Source organism: Schistocerca serialis, chromosome 4 (assembly GCF_023864345.2).
Source record: "Schistocerca serialis cubense isolate TAMUIC-IGC-003099 chromosome 4, iqSchSeri2.2, whole genome shotgun sequence".
NCBI lineage: Eukaryota > Metazoa > Arthropoda > Insecta > Orthoptera > Acrididae > Schistocerca > Schistocerca serialis.
The window spans coordinates 55,578,191-55,596,073 of NC_064641.1; the positions used below are offsets into that span (position 1 = coordinate 55,578,191).

The 17,883-nt window shown below is 42.4% G+C and overlaps 1 protein-coding gene across 4 annotated transcripts in view; it reads right to left on the reverse strand.

Annotated features, from left to right (window-relative positions):
- Positions 1–17,883, reverse strand: part of LOC126474980 (zinc finger protein jing-like) — a 663,576-nt gene that overhangs the window by 60,184 nt on the left and 585,509 nt on the right. Inside the window, exon 1 of one of the 4 annotated variants that reach the window (XM_050102515.1) lies at positions 7,253–7,336. The exons of the other annotated variants lie outside the window; for them this stretch is intronic. The gene's annotated coding sequence lies outside the window, so the exon portion shown is untranslated. Of the gene's footprint in view, positions 1–7,252; positions 7,337–17,883 lie in introns of those variants that run through there. 4 annotated transcript variants of the gene reach the window in all.

Sequence of the window (17,883 nt, forward strand, 5' to 3'; positions counted from 1 at the left end):
CAAGTCTTGGCTAAACGAACAGGACTGTGTTAGCACCATGGGATAGGCTGAAACCCTGGGTAACCTAGGCTTACCTTCAGAGGGTCATACCCTGCAGTAGTTGTCTTCCAGGATAACGTTTGGGGAGATGTGTGCTGCTGGTACCGAGTACCCCTATATTTGTCTATAGTCACTTGCTCACCGCTGACTCACAAATGACTTTCTGACTAGAGGATGTTTGGCTCAAGGCTCGTCCATGTATCTGTAAAATGGGACCTGCAGTATGACACGGCAAGGAGAGAACCGCGACAGACAACAACGCTCCTTCTGTAGTACCTGGAGAGAACAAATGGGAATTTAGCGCTGGTTTTCGTCTGTCGCGTAACATAATATTACGATGACTGAGATAGTTGACGGGGTCTCACAGTTTGAAACGCAATAGGATGCAGAATTTACAGGTATCCGCAAGTATGTTGTTAACAAATAATTCGATTGGCGAAATGAAGAATCCGAATCGTTCAATCCGAGATGCACACCACAACCTCTGTATAAAGCAAAAATAAGACGTTTCTCTTATAATTAGTCTACGTCCACTCACACGGAAAACACGCTCCTGCTAAGCGGTAACTGGAGTTCACATTGGAAGTCATTTCGAAACAGTGCAAACTGTTTCGTCAATCAACAACAATGTGAAATTACAGCTCGGAAAAAACTCAATAATCATGTCTGCAAAGAAATGGACTATATTCGCAACAGAATTCAGGAATGTGCCGCACTCATTGCTAAGCAGAGGCCTTGTAAACAATGCGATTCTGAGTAATGAATAGCGTGCGTCGTCGTTAACACAAGGCCGTTTGAACGGTTTTGGTAACTAGGGAGAGAGAATTTAGTACTTTTCGTTTTTCGACAATTCAGCATTCCTACCTAAAATGAGCTTGCTTTGCTTTACAGCAATTGCTGGGTATCAAGCATCCTTAGGTATGATCATTAACTCCGACATTTCTAGCTGCATATACTTTATCGTGAGGAGTCCCCTGCTGTCGTCTGCTCTACATATTTGAATTTGACTTGCCTGAATTACGAAGACATATGGATATTTAGTCACTGTTTTACGTCCTTTCTTCTACCCTCCTTATTGAAACACTATTCCGAATCTGAGACTGATAATTCAACTGAAAAATTACTCTCCTCCTCTTCTAACACTAGAACAATTCGAGGAAAAGTTCTCGTCAAACAGTTTCTAACCATTTCTTTTTTATTCGTATTACTGAAGCACACCGTCAGCAACTACGAATGAACATAGTCACATCACAAGAAATAGAAGCTGCATAAATATTTAACCCTAGAGAAGTAAAGGGCAGTGGGGGAATATTACATTGCTGCTAAATCATTAAGTTTACTACTCCACATTTTCTTCAAAGGAAGTCGTAATTTATAGGTTACGTATTAGTCGGTTACAACTATTAGATCTCCAGCGGTATGTCAGATACCACATTAGGTACAAAATGTCCGCTTTTACACCTGCAGTCTTAAATTTTACGAGGGTTTAGTAATCTAGGACAAATTACGTTACAATATGGGCACATAATGTACACGTACAGCGAGAGGTGTTAGTTGCTCGGCTCTTGCCCAGCGAGAGGTGTTAGTTGCTCGGCTCTTGCCCCAAGTTCATTTGCGAAAGGAGCCCGTACGGCGCCTTTTTCGTGGTTTTGTTTTTGTAATGGCGCCACCACGTTGTTTGTAGAAGTTGCACAACTGTGTCAAGGGGGCACCACCGGAGACATTCCACATCAGCGCTGACCACGCAACGTAACACCATCCGTGCATAGCAACGAGAACGCCGCAGTGACACGTTGCTGACAACATCGAGTACATTTATTTTTATTGGCTGATTGATCCAATGTTGTCTAGTAAATAATTTCTTCAGAACACATTGTACAGGAAAAAGTTTTCTCGTTCGTTTACAACGTTGCACAAAATTGCCTTCCAACTTTCGTAAGTTTCTGCAGACTTCCATTCGACTAAGCTTTGACTTACATGTCAGCAATTACCCTATCAAACCTAAAAGCTATAAATTCGACGCGAATATTGGCCGTGTTCGATCAATTTAACATTCCACCAATAATTTCTAACCGCCGGTGACCACACAATATTTTCCAATTACAATCTCTTATCCAGCTTGACAGCTCACGCATGCAAGTTTCTGACCACAGTAATGTACAACACCGTGGAAAAGGACGGCTATCAATTTTGGTCTTATGAACAGTGAAGGTACCATAGAGCCAGTTCTGTGGTGTTCTTATAGCGGGATCAAGACAAAAAACTTCGAGAAGCTTTCATAATATTTTTAGGCCCGAAAAAGCGTTGGACGATAGACTGTGATGCAAAATATTTCAACATCTGGGAAAAGTGCTTACACGCTATAGGAAATATATATACAACAACAGCCAAATAAGAATAACAAGACTGCATTACCAACAGGCATTTAGTGGCATTAAAAAATTGAATGAAGGCTGGGATGCCGTCTTTTTCCCCTATGTTCAGCTTTTATGTCTTGAGAAGCAATGAAGGAATTTAAGGAAAGGTTTCGGCTGTGCCATTAAAATTCAAGGTGAAAGGGCAATGATGATGAGATTCACTGATAACATTTCTAACATCTGCCAAAGTGTGAAGAATTAGAGCAGTAGTTGAATGGCATGAACACGTATAATGAGCACATAGAATATGGACTGAAATAAAGCCGAATAACAACGGAAGTATTAGAGAGCAGCGGAAATGGGATAAGCGACAATTCTATGAAAACTGCATACCGCGTAGCAGAATAAATGAAGGAATTCCGTTACCTTGGAAACTAAATAACCAAAGACCTACGAAACAAGGAAGGCATAACAATCCGACTATCACAGGTCAAGGGGGCATTCCTCGCGAAAGGATGATGATAGTATAATACATAGGCTGTACTTCGTAGACGAATTTCATATATACGTGTGGACCCCCGCACTGTACGGACGTGAATCACGGAATGTGGGAAAATCGTAAAACATTCGTTCGATGTTTGTTGTTGCATAAGGAAGCTGAAAATTAAATGGAATGGCAAGAAACGTGATCCTCCGAAGAAGCGGCGAAGAAAGGAATTATGTGGTAAACACAGTAGAGTCAGGGACGTGTTTTAAGACAGCAAGGAATAACTTCCACGATATCGAAGGGAGCTATAGATGGCTTTATTGTTGGGGAAGACAGAGATCGGAATATTTTTTATTAAAGACTCCTGCTGCCCCTTGCAAGCCATTTGAGTTGATTTCATACAGACGTTTCCTTGCACTGTCCTCTATATACCGGAAAGTAGTGTATCAATGGATAACCAAGGTAAGTTCGCAGAGTGAAAGTTTATCCCAATAATACGTCACTATAATATACAATGCCCGACCATAAAAAAAAGTGAAGCACCCAGAAAGGAAGGAGAAAACGAAATGACACTTCACCGGTTGAGGTAAGTATGAGATGCTGTCTCAGTGATTACAAAATAGTAAAGATTACAAAGAACTTGGCAGTACGATTTTACTTAACAGTACGATTTTACTTAACAGTACGATTTTACTTAACAGTACGATTTTACTTAACAGTACGACTTTGCACACACTCTAACCTGGACGCATACACTGATTCGGTTGGGAAGGGTGTCATAAAACCTTTGTCCCTCTGCTGACACTCAACTGGGCCACAACTGTTGCAACTGGCCCTTGACTTCCTGGATACTTGCACTGGGGTCGAATTGACATCCCAGCTGATCCCAAACACTTACTATCTGGGACAGATCTGCGTATCTTGCTTACAACGGGGTACCTCAACAACGCGGACACAGTTCATGAACACACGAGCTAAGTGTGAACGAGCTCTGTCCTGTTGGAAATGGCGCCACGCTACTGTCGCTCGAGAGGTAAAACATGACCAGGTTGTCCTTGACGTACCACTGACACGACACAGCTCCCTCGGTCGCTACCGGCTATAAACAGAAGCCACATCCGATGGCTCCTCACAGAACGCCGCCACGCCTGCCCGAAACTTGCAAGAATGAGACCTCTCCCCAGGTCTCCACCCTACTCGCCGACGATGGTCATACCCGAAAGTTTGCTGCAAGATACCAGATTTTGGATCGTTATAAGTAACAGCCACAGCCCTCTGGATGTGCGATACTGGAATAGACAGACCATCTCACATTATGAATATGGAGAATATTTCGATTCTAACCAAATTACTTAAAAGGTTTCTAGACCTTGAAAACACCGGATGTTCTTGTGAAAGACGCTATCCAAATTGACGAGTACAAATGCGAACACATTCTCTTCTACAGATTCCCGTCACGTAATTAATGCACATTCCTAATTATGTCCAGTTTCGCCGATAATTTTACAGTCTTCGTTGGAGTCAAAGTCGCATTGCGAATGTAGTGCCGAATACACCAGGTTCCTGCTGAACTGTTACTGAAACAGGTGAAATTGTCATACCCTCCCTGAATTATCACGACACAATTTGCAGCAAGTGATATTACACTGAAGCGCCAAACAAACTTGTATAAGCGTGCGTATTCAAATTGAGAGAGACAGTGATGTAAACTGGCATACAGGCTTTGCCGACCGCAGCGCCGTATTCTAAGACAAGTGTCTGGCGCAGTTGTATCGATTACTGCTGCTTCAATGGCAGGTTATCAAGATTTAGGTCAGTTTCAACGTGGTGTTATAGTCGGTGCATGGCCGATGGAACAAAGCGTCTCCGATGCAGCGATGAAGTGGAGATTTCCCCGTGCGACTATTTCACGAGTGTACCGTCAGTATCAGGAATCCGGTATAACATCAAATCGCCGACATCGCTCCGCCCAGAAAAAGATCCTACAAGGGCGGCACTAACAACGACTGAAGGGAATCGTTCAACGTGACAGAGGTGCAACACTTCCGCAAATTGCTGCAGATTTCAATGCTGGGCCATCAACAAGTGTCAGCGTGCGAACCGTTCAACGAAACATCATCGATATGGGCTTTCGGGGCCGAAAGCCAACTCGTGTACCCTTGATGACAGCACGACACAAAGCCTTAAGCCTCGCCTGGGCCCATCAACACCGACATTGGACTGTTGATGAGTGCTAACACGTTGCCTGGTGGGACGAATCTCGTTTCAAATTGTATCGTGCAGATAAACGTATACGGGTATGGGGACAACCTCGTGAACTCACGGACCCTGCATGTCAGGAGGGGATGGCTCAAGCTGGTGGAGGCTCTGTAATGGTGCGGGGCGTGTGCAGTTGGAGTGATATGGGACCCCTGATACGTCTAGATACGATACTGACACGTGACACGTACGAGTACGTAAGCATCCTCTCTGATCACTTGCATCCATTCACGTCCACGGTGCATTCCGACGACTTGAGACACCCCACACGTCCAGAATTGCTACCGATTGGATCCAGGAACACTGTTCCGAATTTAAACACTTCCGCTGGCCACCAAATTCCCCAGACAAACATTATTGAACATATGTGGGATGCCTTGCAATGTGCTGTTCGGAAGAGATCTCCACCCCGTCGACCCCTTACGGATTTATGGACAGCCCTGCAAGATCATGGTGCCATTTCCCTCCACCTCAGATATTAGTCGGGTCCATGCCACGTCTTGTTGCGGCACTTCTGCCCTACACGGTATTTGGCAGGTGTACCAGTTTCTTTGGTTCTTCAGTGTGTATACAGTAATAGCTTAGCGCTCGCTGCTTCGCTCGTGGAGACTGTATGGCTTGCAGAGATTTTTTGTTTCATTTAATCGAATTTTTTGCTGTTCACAAATTGCACCACCTTCTACGCCTTTCACGCTAATTAAGGCCATGTAAGTATAGTCTATTCCGAATGCACATCCGACCAAAATGCGATTCTGGTAGCTGGAGTCAAAAGGTTTTGTTAATCATTCTCTTTGCGTTTTTGAGAAGATATTTCCATTGCATCCTTCATCCTCTAACAAATTTCTCTTTATATCAAACTGAAGTGAAATATCAATTTACAAAAATTTAGAGTTAAATTTTTTTATGTACTGAAATATTTTCTAAAAAAATTTCATTCTCTATCGCACTGCCTTAGGTGTTGAATTTGCAGGCGCACTGAAACACGTATTTTTTTTTAATTTCTAACCGAGACGTCAAATGCAATTGTCATAGATGCAACCTTAAAATCCTTTAGTACTTCAGCAGTTATTTTCGAAAAACTCACTAGTTTACCGCCTTAGGAGTGGAATTTCGACAGTCCCTTCTTAAACGATGTCTACAGTCTTATCCACACCCTCTTAAAACTTCAGGTTGTTATCCTTGGTGGTTTGGACTGGGCGATGATCATCAGTCACGACATTGACTTTTATATAAAGAGATCAAAATGGGCTCTAGTACACAAAGCTACAAATGTCACTGGGAGCTTCTCTCGTCACACACATTTTGCCCATCACCACCTCCTATATAGCAAAACGAGATTACTTACTGGTTCATTTGCAATAGCAATAATAATAATAATAATAATAATAATACATCTCCAAACTACGAATTTTGTAGAGAAATTTTGGAATGGTTTACATCTTGACGTTGATTTTAGATGCATTGAATGAAATTGTATTATTATTAAGTCTGTTGCGACAGAGTTATCTCCAGTATATACAATCCCTTACGACAATGTGCAATTGTCAAATTGACTCCAGACTGAGGCCAAAACTGTTTCTCAGTCATAGCAAAAAAAAAATTGTCTGAACATATTTTCTGGGAATCATCAGAGTCATGAGTTACGTTTCATCTGACGCTGTCTACTTATTTTTTATTTAGATCCTCTACATTGTCGATTACACGAACAACAAAACAGTGCATATGTTCCATGCAAGCCCGTCGTTTAAGTTGGAAATGTTTAGGAGTCTATGACAGTTGTTTACAGTATAAAGAAGAGTGAAGAACGTCGCGCTGAAAGCCAAATGTTTAACTAATGGACTTTAGTAAGAGGCTACTGCAACAATCTCTTCAAACGAAATGTCACGAAATGGATTTAAGGCAACCGCCTTTATATATGCAATCAGGCAACCTATGTGACATCACGCAATAGTAGCACAGAACCTAGTTATTAATGAAGTAAATGAGGTGAAAACTTGTGTGAAACAGATAGATTGGATTGTGATAACAGAAGGGAGAAGGCCGTGTAAGACACTGAAGGCGAAACGCTAGCTGCACAAAGGAGATAGCGAAACGGCTGCGCCCGCGTTACCTCGTGACAGCGCGCGCAGCTCGCTGTCGGCGGCTCCCGGCTGGTCGGCATGTTGGGAATGGTCAGTCACACGTTCTGCCGCGGCCACAGAGGTGACTACAGTCGCCGCGAGCGGCAGGGTACGGCGCGGCGGGGCCGGGAGGGGAGGGGCGGGGCGCGACTCGCCCCCACCACGGCGCGCAGCTGCGTGCGGTGGGGAGCGCCAGGGCGAGACAAAAGAGGTTCTGTGCAGACGCTGGCCAGTGCTCGGCGCGACACTACACGGGGCGCGTGGCTCGGTGTGCTCAATGAGCGCGCTCCGCAACCTTGGGCGGGGTTGTTGACGCGAACGCCCCTGCCGGGCACCTGGCTGCAATTGGCGCGCTACCAGAGGGCGGTGCAACAGCACACTGCTTTAGCCGCACTGTAAACATAGCTCACCTCTTCCAACGCATTTTCCGCTCCCGCTATCACTTGCTAAAGTTAGTTTTCATAATTGACGCCATATCTTAAGAACCCTTTTGTTAAAACACAGACGACACACTGTCTGGATAACAGCTTTTTATTTACCGACTACCGGTTTCACTCTGCGTTGCTTATCTTCAGGTCTGGCGCCGCAAAAGTGTAGTGCGTCGACAGTCTTACACAAATGGTGACAAACTGCACTTTGCGGCGCCGGACCTGTAGACAACGCACATTGTCGGCAAGTAAAAGTTGTGATCCAGACTGTGTTCATTTATCAGTTTTCTTTTATCAGTTTTCTTTTATCTTATTTGAGAAGAAATAATTCTGTCATTCCGTCTAAGTAAAAATTCGACATACGCTCATTCCATTCCTCTGACCGGCTCGATATCTCTCCATGCAGTTTGTGAGACTTAAGACTGCTGCAGCAGCGTCCACGTGGAACTACATGTCCCCTAATAATGGCTGGGTGAGTCACTTCATGAGTTTGGAGGAAGGAAATTGCATGTCACTTCCAGCTGCTGCAGGAGTGTTCAAACCAATCTTTGTGTTGATAACTACTTTATCAAAAATGGTTCAGTTGGCTCTGAGCACTGCTTAACTTCTAAGGTAATCAGTCCCTTAGAACTTAGAACTACTTAAACCTAGCTAACCTAAGGACATCACACACATCCATGTCCGAGGCAGGATTCGAACCTGCGACCGTAGCGGTTACGCGGTTCCAGACTGAAGCGCCTAGAACCGGTCGGCCAACTACTTCATCCCTTTTGAGAACGATAAAAGTACTATGAAACCTGAAATGCAGATAAAAACGATGCGCCAGACAAAGACTCGAGCCCGGAGCCATACTTTTCTCTTATAGCCTCAGCCGTCCAGGTGTCACTCTGGAACTGCGTCAACGGCTTGGATTCTGAGAGTACCTCTGTCCCAATTTCCGAACTAAGTTCTTAGTGGCTGGGCTCTCCTGGCAAGAAGAATATTGTTGGGAAATAGCTCTGCCAGTCAACAGGGGATTTGCAGAATGCATCTCCTACTCTGCGTCAGCGGGTGAGCTGCTTTGAAACCTACTGACGAAGGACTAGTACTGACAACTGAAATCGTGAGACCGGGTCGTTGTTCTTGCCTTGTCAGCTCAGTACGCGAAAGGGAAGACTCCTGTTTGATTCTCAGTTCAGCAAATACCTTTAACCTACCATTCGTTTTAAAACAGCACACACACTGGTGCATAGTAGAATATAGTCTGCGTAGTACTAATTACATGGATCGGTGGCTATGCGGCTTACTATCCCGTGACAATAGGTTCATAGCTACTTAACTGCAACGTATATACCCTTTTAAAATTGCTTCCGTCTTTAACTGAAAATCTATCTCAGAAGCAAAACTATAAAATTCTTGTTAAAAGTTATTCTGTCTGCCAGAGTACGCCAGAAAGTAGCTTTTGCAGTAATTAAAATATTTGCGATGTGTTCGAGTGGAGACGTGCTCGGATAGCTTAATGGTTAATGTGGCTGCTAAAACAGGGGAATAGAGGTTCGAATCCCGAGTTGATACTTTTCATTTTCGCGAACACATTCCTTGATTTCTATCACATGAAATCGGACTGTAAAACGAACGAACTTCTATTGAAGTTTCTCTGCGGGGTAGTGTCCCGAGCAAGCAATTTTCTCTCCTCGCTCACAATGATCCAACAGAGGTTTTGTTTTTGTCCTTTCCTCCCCCCTCTCGTTTCCTCTCCCCCCCTCCCCCAACCCCTTTCCTCATCTTTTTCCAAGTAACATGATATATCGTAGGACTTCTCCAGAGAGAAAAAAAAGTTTCTCCTTTAGTTGTAATAGTAAACTACGCCCTTTGTTACGGACTAACCTCTCCTGAATTCCCATGACTAACACGGGAAACAGCAGAACCATTCATCTGCCGTGAAGGTGAAAATTCTGCGAATGCTATTGCGTAGCCCTGGGTAAGAGATCCGTGTCGCGGAAAATACGTGCTAATAAGCACAGTGGAAAGAAATGCCTCAGCTCTGCGTTCAATATCAGTCTGCACACAACCCGACTTCATGAGGACTGCGCTCCCGAAGTATTCACATCCGACTCCACTGAATCGATTTTACCCATTCATTCCTTCGTTTTTCGACAGGTTGACAAAATTACTTTGTTTCATAATTTCATAATTTCAGCAGCAGATTGAAAAGTAAGAATGTAGGGAAATCAGAAAAGAGAAAGAAAGTGTTGTTGTTAGGTAGTTCCCATGGAAGAGGTGTTGGCCAACTCTTGCAGGATGAACTAGGATCAGAATACCAGGTCACCAATTTTTTTAAACCTAGTGCTGGTCTGGAGCAGGTGACAGAGGATTTAGGATCACTTTGCAAAGATTTCACTAAGGAAGACACCGTGGTTATAGTGGGTGGGGCAGGTAACAGTATTGACAGAAATCCTGGGTACAGTATAGAGTGTGACCTGGCGAAGATTGCATCAGCATCGAAGCATACTAGTGTTGAGTTTGTATCTGTTCTTGGGCGCCATGACCGACCTCATTTGAACTCTTCTGTCAAGAGAGTTAATTTGGAGCTGGAACGGCTGCTCATGTCGGGTGCGGGGTCACACATTGGTGTGGTTCATGTTGATTCTCTCAGTAGGTGGGATTATACTAGGCATGGCCTTCATCTCAACAGGAAAGGGAAGAGTAAACTGCCTTGAAAAATAGGACTGAGAAATAAAATTAATGAATTAACTATCTGCATAGATGAATTAGAGTCTTCAAACCCAGCTGACATAATCTGCCTCTCTGAACATCATGTGACCACTGGTATAGAACTTTTAAGTGTTACAGGGTTTAGGTTAGCATCTCACTTTTGTAGATCAGAAATGGAGAAAGGAGGAGTTGCCACATTCATCAGGAACTATCATAAATTTAAGAACATAGACATTCATAAATTTTGCCTAGAACAGCATATGGAAGCATGTGCAACAGAATTAGATTTTCACAAAAAATCTTTCATAATATTAAGTGTATATCGAGCACCTGCAGGTAACTTTAATCTGTTTGTAAACCACCTTGAAGCTGTACTGGCCCATTTAATAACCAAAAACAAAGAAATAGTGGTTGCTGGTGATTTCAATGTAGATTTCCTTAAAGACTCTCCGAATAAGAACTTATTTGAGTTAGTAACACTATCATTCAACTTAATTCCCACTGTAAAGTTCCCCACTAGGATAGCCACTTGCTCACAAACAGCCATTGATAATATCTTTATAGAAAAGTCCAATGAACAAAATTATATTACAAAACCAATAGCCAATGGCCTCTCAGACCATGACATGCAGTTCCTTCTGTTAAATGTTAATACTGAACAGGATATAAAATCTGTTAAATCTGAGCTCAAGAGGGTAATCAGTAAGCCAAAAATTGATTATTTTAGGACACTCCTCAGAGACATTCACTGGACTGATGTTTACAGTGCTCATGGCATGAATGAAAAATATAACATTTTTGCTAATAAAGTGCTTACCTTATTTGAACACTGCTTTCCCCCAAAACTTACCAAGGTTAGAGGAAAATCTACAAAGAAGCCATGGATTACTCGAGGAATAAGGGTATCTTGTAAAACAAAAAGAAAACTGTATCTGTCAATCCAAAACATTTCCAATGTTGATGCTATAGCACATTATAAGAAATACTGCAAAATATTGAAGACTGTAATATGGATGTCAAAGCAAATATATTACAAGGAAAAGATAGTCATATCAGATAACAAAATAAAGACAATATGGGATATAGTGAAGGAGGAGACCGGTAGGACCATACATGAAGAGGAACAAATAGCATTAAGAGTAAATGATACATTGGTGACAGATGTGTATAGTGTTGCAGAACTTTTTAACAAACATTTTATAACTGTTACTGAAAAGATGGGGTTGTCAGGTTCGGTAGATGCTGCTATGGATTACCTTAGACCAGACATTTCAAGTAATTTCCATAATATGAATTTGACCCTCACTACCCCAACAGAAATAATGTCCATCATAAAATCTTTAAAATCAAAAACATCTAGTGGGTATGATGAAATATCAACAAAGTTAATTAAAGAATGTGATTCTGAGCTAAGTAACATATTAAGCTATCTGTGTAACCAGTCGTTTATCAGTGGAATATTTCCTGAATGGCTGAAATATGCTGAAGTTAAGCCACTGTTTAAGAAGGGAGATAAAGAAATAGCATCAAATTTCCGTCCAATTTCACTGTTACCAGCATTCTCAAAAATTTTCGAAAAAGTAATGTACTGTCGTCTTTATAACCATCTTATCTCAAATAACATACTGTCAAAGTCACAGTTTGGATTTCTAAAAGGTTCTGATATTGAGAAGGCTATCTTCACTTACAGTGAAAATGTGCTTAATTCATTAGACAAAAAATTGCAGGCAACTGGTATATTTTGTGATCTATCAAAGGCATTTGACTGTGTAAATCACAATATCCTTTTAAGTAAACTAGAATATTATAGTGTAACAGGAAATGCTGCAAAATGGTTCAAATCTTATATCTCTGGCAGGAAACAAAGGGTGTTATTAGGAAAGAGCTTGATACATGTCTATCAGGCATCATCCAACTGGGAACTAGTTACATGTGGGGTCCCACAAGGTTCCATTTTGGGGCCCTTACTTTTTCTTGTGTATATCAATGACCTTTCATCAGTAACATTACCAGATGCCAAGTTTGTTTTGTTTGCCGATGATACAAACATTGCAATAAATAGCAAATCAAGTGTAGTCTTAGAAAGATCAGCCAATAAAATATTTGTGGACATTAATCACTGGTTCCTAGCCAATTCTTTGTCACTAAACTTTGAAAAAACACACTACATGCAGTTCAGAACTTGTAAGGGGTGTCCCAAGAGTATATGTCTAACATATGATGACAAGAAGATAGAAGAAGTGGACAGTGTTAAATTCTTGGGATTACAGCTTGATAATAAATTCAATTGGGAGGAGCACACCACAGAACTGCTGAAGCGTCTTAACAAATCTCTGTTTGCAATGCGAATTTTGTCAGACGTAGGGGATATAAAAATGAAAAAGCTGGCATACTATGCTTACTTTCATTCCATAATGTCATATGGGATTATTTTTTGGGGTAATTCATCAAGCCAAGCTAAAGTTTTCCGGGCACAAAAACGTGCAGTAAGAATTATATGTGGTGTGAACTCAAGAACATCCTGCAGAAGCCTGTTTAGGGAACTAGGGATACTAACTACAGCTTCCCAGTATATTTATTCCTTAATGAAATTTGTCATTAAAAATATATCACTTTTTCAAACCAACAGCTCAATTCATGGAATCAATACTAGAAATAAGAATAATCTTCACAAGAATTTAAAGTCACTTAGTCTTGTACAAAAAGGTGTGCATTATTCAGGAACACACATTTTCAATAACTTGCCAGCAGCCATAAAAAGCTTAACAACCAATGAAATTCAGTTTAAGAGAAGCCTAAAGGATTTATTGGTGGCCAACTCCTTCTACTCCATTGATGAATTTCTTAGTAAAACCAACTGATTTGTATATAAGTACAACATAACTTCTGCACAATTTCAGTGCAGTAATGTGTTCACTGAAAATTTGTGTGTGTGTGTGTGTGTGTGTGTGTGTGTAAGTATAATCTAACTTCTGCACCATTTCAGTGCAGTAATGTGTTCATTGTAAATCAGTATTACAGTAGTTGTATTACATGTTTATTACCTTATAAATAAATAAAAAACGTTTTTTATTTTAAATTCAGTGCATTAGTATTTGTAAAATGACTCTTAGTGTTCATTAAAAATGACGATCATTCCACTTGGGACCTGTGGAATGGTACATTAGTTTATTTGTTTTAGTTGTAAATATTTGTCATGTATTGTTGTTTTTCTGACATGTTCCACATCCAGGAGGACCTCCTCACTACGGATCAATTGGAATGAAAGTAAATCTAATCTAATCTAATCTAACCCTATTGCACTTTTTCTTAGACTTATCAGCTCAGCAAGCAATAAATATGATGCCACGCAGATTCTTTCACAGAGTTCTTACGCTACTGCACAGTAGTGCTCCGGCCTCCGTTACTATAATATACGATACCATAGGTGCGAATTTACAGACACCAGGTTCCGTAGATGCTCTATCAAATAACGGTACACAACTCCTCGTAGCTGGCTGTTGCGTAGCCCTGGGGACGAGAACCGTGTCGCGGAACGGGTTTATGGGCTGACGAAAGATGACAGGTTGAAGCTCACGGTTCACGGTAGTAGCCGTTAATGTTCTAAAACGCAGCAGAATTTGACCACCGTCCATAGGCGCGTTTCGGAGTGGCATTTGCCCATAAACTATTTCAAGCCTGCCTCCACTGATTTAAGTGATTTCGAAGGAGTTTTTAGAATACGTGCTACGGCATAGCCGGCCGGTGTGGCCGAGGGGTTCTAGGCGCTTCAGTCGGGAAGCGCGCGACCGATACGGTCGCAGGTTAGAATCCTGCCTCGGGCATGGATGTGTGTGATATCCTTAGGTTAGTTACGTTTAAGTAGTTCTAAGTTCTAGGGACTGATGACCTTAGATGTCAAGTCCCATAGTGCTCAGAGCCATTTGAACCATATGAGCTATTGCATAGGTGCGCTCGTACGGAGATTCGGATTGGCGAGTAGGTCATTGGATATGGTGCACAAACTCGCATAGGGAAAGGACGGAGAAGGAAAGCTGTTGTGCAACTCACGAAAAAACCCATCAGTCATTCGCTCTAATCAATACGGAGAAACCACAGAAAACGTTCATCTGAACTGATGGATGGGGATCGAAATAATTCTTGGGCTAAATTTAAGTCCAGTGACCTAAGCACGGGCATCTTGCTCTGTTTCACTGGCAAGGAATGATCGCCGCTTTCCGCAGAGATATTCCGGTATCCGTTACAATGTGATAAAGTCCACGTTGGAAGGGCTTATTTTGTATTAGTTGATGAACACCAACACAACAGCATTGTCGTACTAATTTTGCCTCTAGCCAGAGCGCGGGGACCTGGACTGGCGTTCGTGAAGCTTTCACAAGGTCGTCTTCTTTTGGTCTAGTGATTTCTGACCATGGTCACGAAGCGTAAGACTCGTAAAAGCTGTCGAGTCGACACGGAGTACACAGCGCGAGTACTCCACATATCAACGCTTTTATCTTATTTCACAGTCTTTAGTTGGATTCTGTATGCAGCTCATAAAACGCTACTTCAAGCACACCACGTTTCGATACAAAGTTTCGCTTCACGGTGAATACAGCGGTTGCGTAATGGAATCTTCCAAACAGCTGATTAGCTTTCGTTGCCATTGCGTGATCCCCGTCCATAATCATATCCTTTACAATTCCCTCAATCCGACAACTATAGGTAATTGTTTTTAATTTTAAACATGGATTCTCTTCAGCAACGGTTCACTTAGCAACTTTGTAGAACTGGAACGTAACAAATAACCAGCTGCAGAATTAAAAACCTGTAATCTAAGTTGTGATGTGAAGTCTGGCAGGAGGCCTGCGATCATTACATAAAAACTTTGCGTATCTTATATCACGGCTTTATTTGATCGCACGCTTTATTTGATCGCACATAAAATTTCACTTGTTACAATTTTATTTGTCTATCTGTTTCGAGCAAAGCCCATCATCAGATCATATAAAAGGATGCGATGCATAGTATCGTGTACACATGATTTTAATCTCAACCATTTGCGCTCATCTAAGCGAATATCGAAGTTGGATTTTCATTGTGCAAACGCCATGAAATATTACGCCACAAATCCGGTAAATGTCGTTTTTCGGATTGTTTTACACAAACGGCGTTGAATTTTTAAATGATATGCCTTATTGATCGTTCAATCTCTGTCACGAACTGAGAATTCAATACGCCATTGAAACCGGAAAACACAGTAAACTACGCATATGATCGTACTTGAGTTTTTTTAGGTCCAGACGATCCAGAATGCTTCCACTGGCTCGACGTCATAGGCTCAAGACCATGCTTCATCACCAGTTACGACATGCATCAGTAATTGTTGAACTCATCTGGTGATCTTCGGCAATTCGAACTCGCTGCTGTTTTTATTCGAGATTCAACAATTTTAGATTGATATTCCAACATCAACAGATACTTCTCTGTGATTCAATGGTCTTTCATCGGTTTTGATGGTGTGCTGGGGCGTCCAGTGCGCTCGTCATCTTCAACGTCTTCAAGGCCTTCTTCGTAACTTTCACAATACTCGTTTTACTCAAAGCAGGCTCACCAAAGATAGTATGTAACGCTTCTAAAACTCCGATGCACTTTACTCCATTCTTATAGCAAAATTCAATACCAACTTTATACTACGAGAGGACTTCAAAAGCTAAGTTGCAGGTTACTGCCGAAGGCCAAGTAACTTTTGTTCAGTGATACGCTACACGTGAAAGTGACACAGGCAAGAGACACTATTCTTTGATACAGGAGCCAAGTCTCTAAACAACGGTCGGAACTTCAAGCAATCGTTCAGTTCCCCGACAGTGAAAATCCGCTCGTTGGTCACGAAGCCATTCGAGAACCGGGTGTGTGGACGTCTTCATCGTTAGAAAAACTCTTCCCTCCTAAATTGGCCAGACGTCGTCTTCTCTGGTCGCTGTCTATGACCTTCCTTCCAGCTCAGCATCAGCCACGTCTCGGTGGCCTACGCCAAATGATCGGGACGATTTAGTTAAGACTTCACACGACACTGCATTTTGTCCACACACTAAAAGAATTTCACGGTGAATCTGCGTGCAATTTAGCCGGCCGCGGTGTCTAGCGGTTCTAGGCGCTCAGTCCGGAACCGCGCGACTGCTACGGTCGCAGGTTCGAATCCTGCCTCGGGCATGGATGTGTGTGATGTCCTTAGGTTAGTTGGGTTTAAGTAGTTCTAAGTTCTAGGGGACTGATGACCACAGATGTTAAGTCCCATAGTTCTCAGAGCCATTTTTTGTGTGCAATTTAGACGCCTTGCTCGCAAGAATCGTACTGTCCCGCGTACTTCAACTTTAGCACATTTCTAGTTGCCGCGCCATTTCTATCGCACATAGCAGTGCACCTGTTATCCGTGAAGAAGCAGATCCATGTCTGCAAGATACCCATAACATCAATTACTTTCTCCTGAAAAGTGGTCTTAGCGTGGGACGACGTGTGTGACATGCTTTCCCAGGACGATCGCTGTGAAGGTGCAGAAGCAGCTAGGGAGGGGACGGCAATGCAGCTGCCGCTTGTAGACAGTTCTTTGTTCTGTGAGGCGCGCCCAGGGTGGACACTGGCAGGTGACGAGCTCCCATTTAACAGCACTCACTGCACAGCCTCCTCAAAACATACAGAGTCTGTACCGGGCTTCCGAAGAACTGTTCCTTGCCGACAGTCTCCTTGTTATTCCTGTGCGCATATTGTTCCTGAAAAGAAAGCAGCGATTTCTAACATTGTAAAGGCGTTATTAGACGACGATGCGCCACGAATGGTAAGATCTAGCGCACCTACCATCTGGCGACAGAATGGTGGAACTAAGAATTAGCAGGCACATTATCCCTGTTCTGAACTAGAAAGCAGTTCAGAACTCCAGCGAATCCGCACATGCGCACTAGACGGCCATGCACGGAAGGGAGAATTCTGAATATGCCTTCTCATTGTTACTATTAAATGGTTTACTACTGTTGTTTACACCTATGGCCAGTAGTTAATTATTTTCACATACTAGCTTCTTATTACACAAGCTGTTGGCGAAAATCATTTTTTGTACGGACTGATTCGTGTTCTAGAAATCGAACGACCGAACAAGCAATAAGCGTCCTTGTTCAGGGGTACAGTGAGGAAATGTGGGTGTATTATAATCGCGCCCGCTGTATTACAATGAAGTACACAGGTAAGCGTTTATTTCAGAGTAATTACGCATATAATTTTATACATGTGCGATTTTCGATTTGTGTATGTAAAGCCGCAATTAAAGAAAGGCTACGTTTGGACTGACTGCGTCTTTTGCTTTGTTTCAGCTTGCCAGGAAGGAGAAACTGGCAATAGTCGGCGAGGAAGTCCGTTCACAAAATGAGTGAACAAATGGTTTGATTCTTAATTCCGACTACATGAAATTGACTCCTACATTACTCTGTCACTTGAGCGAATTCCTTCCTTCATCATTGACAGCAGCT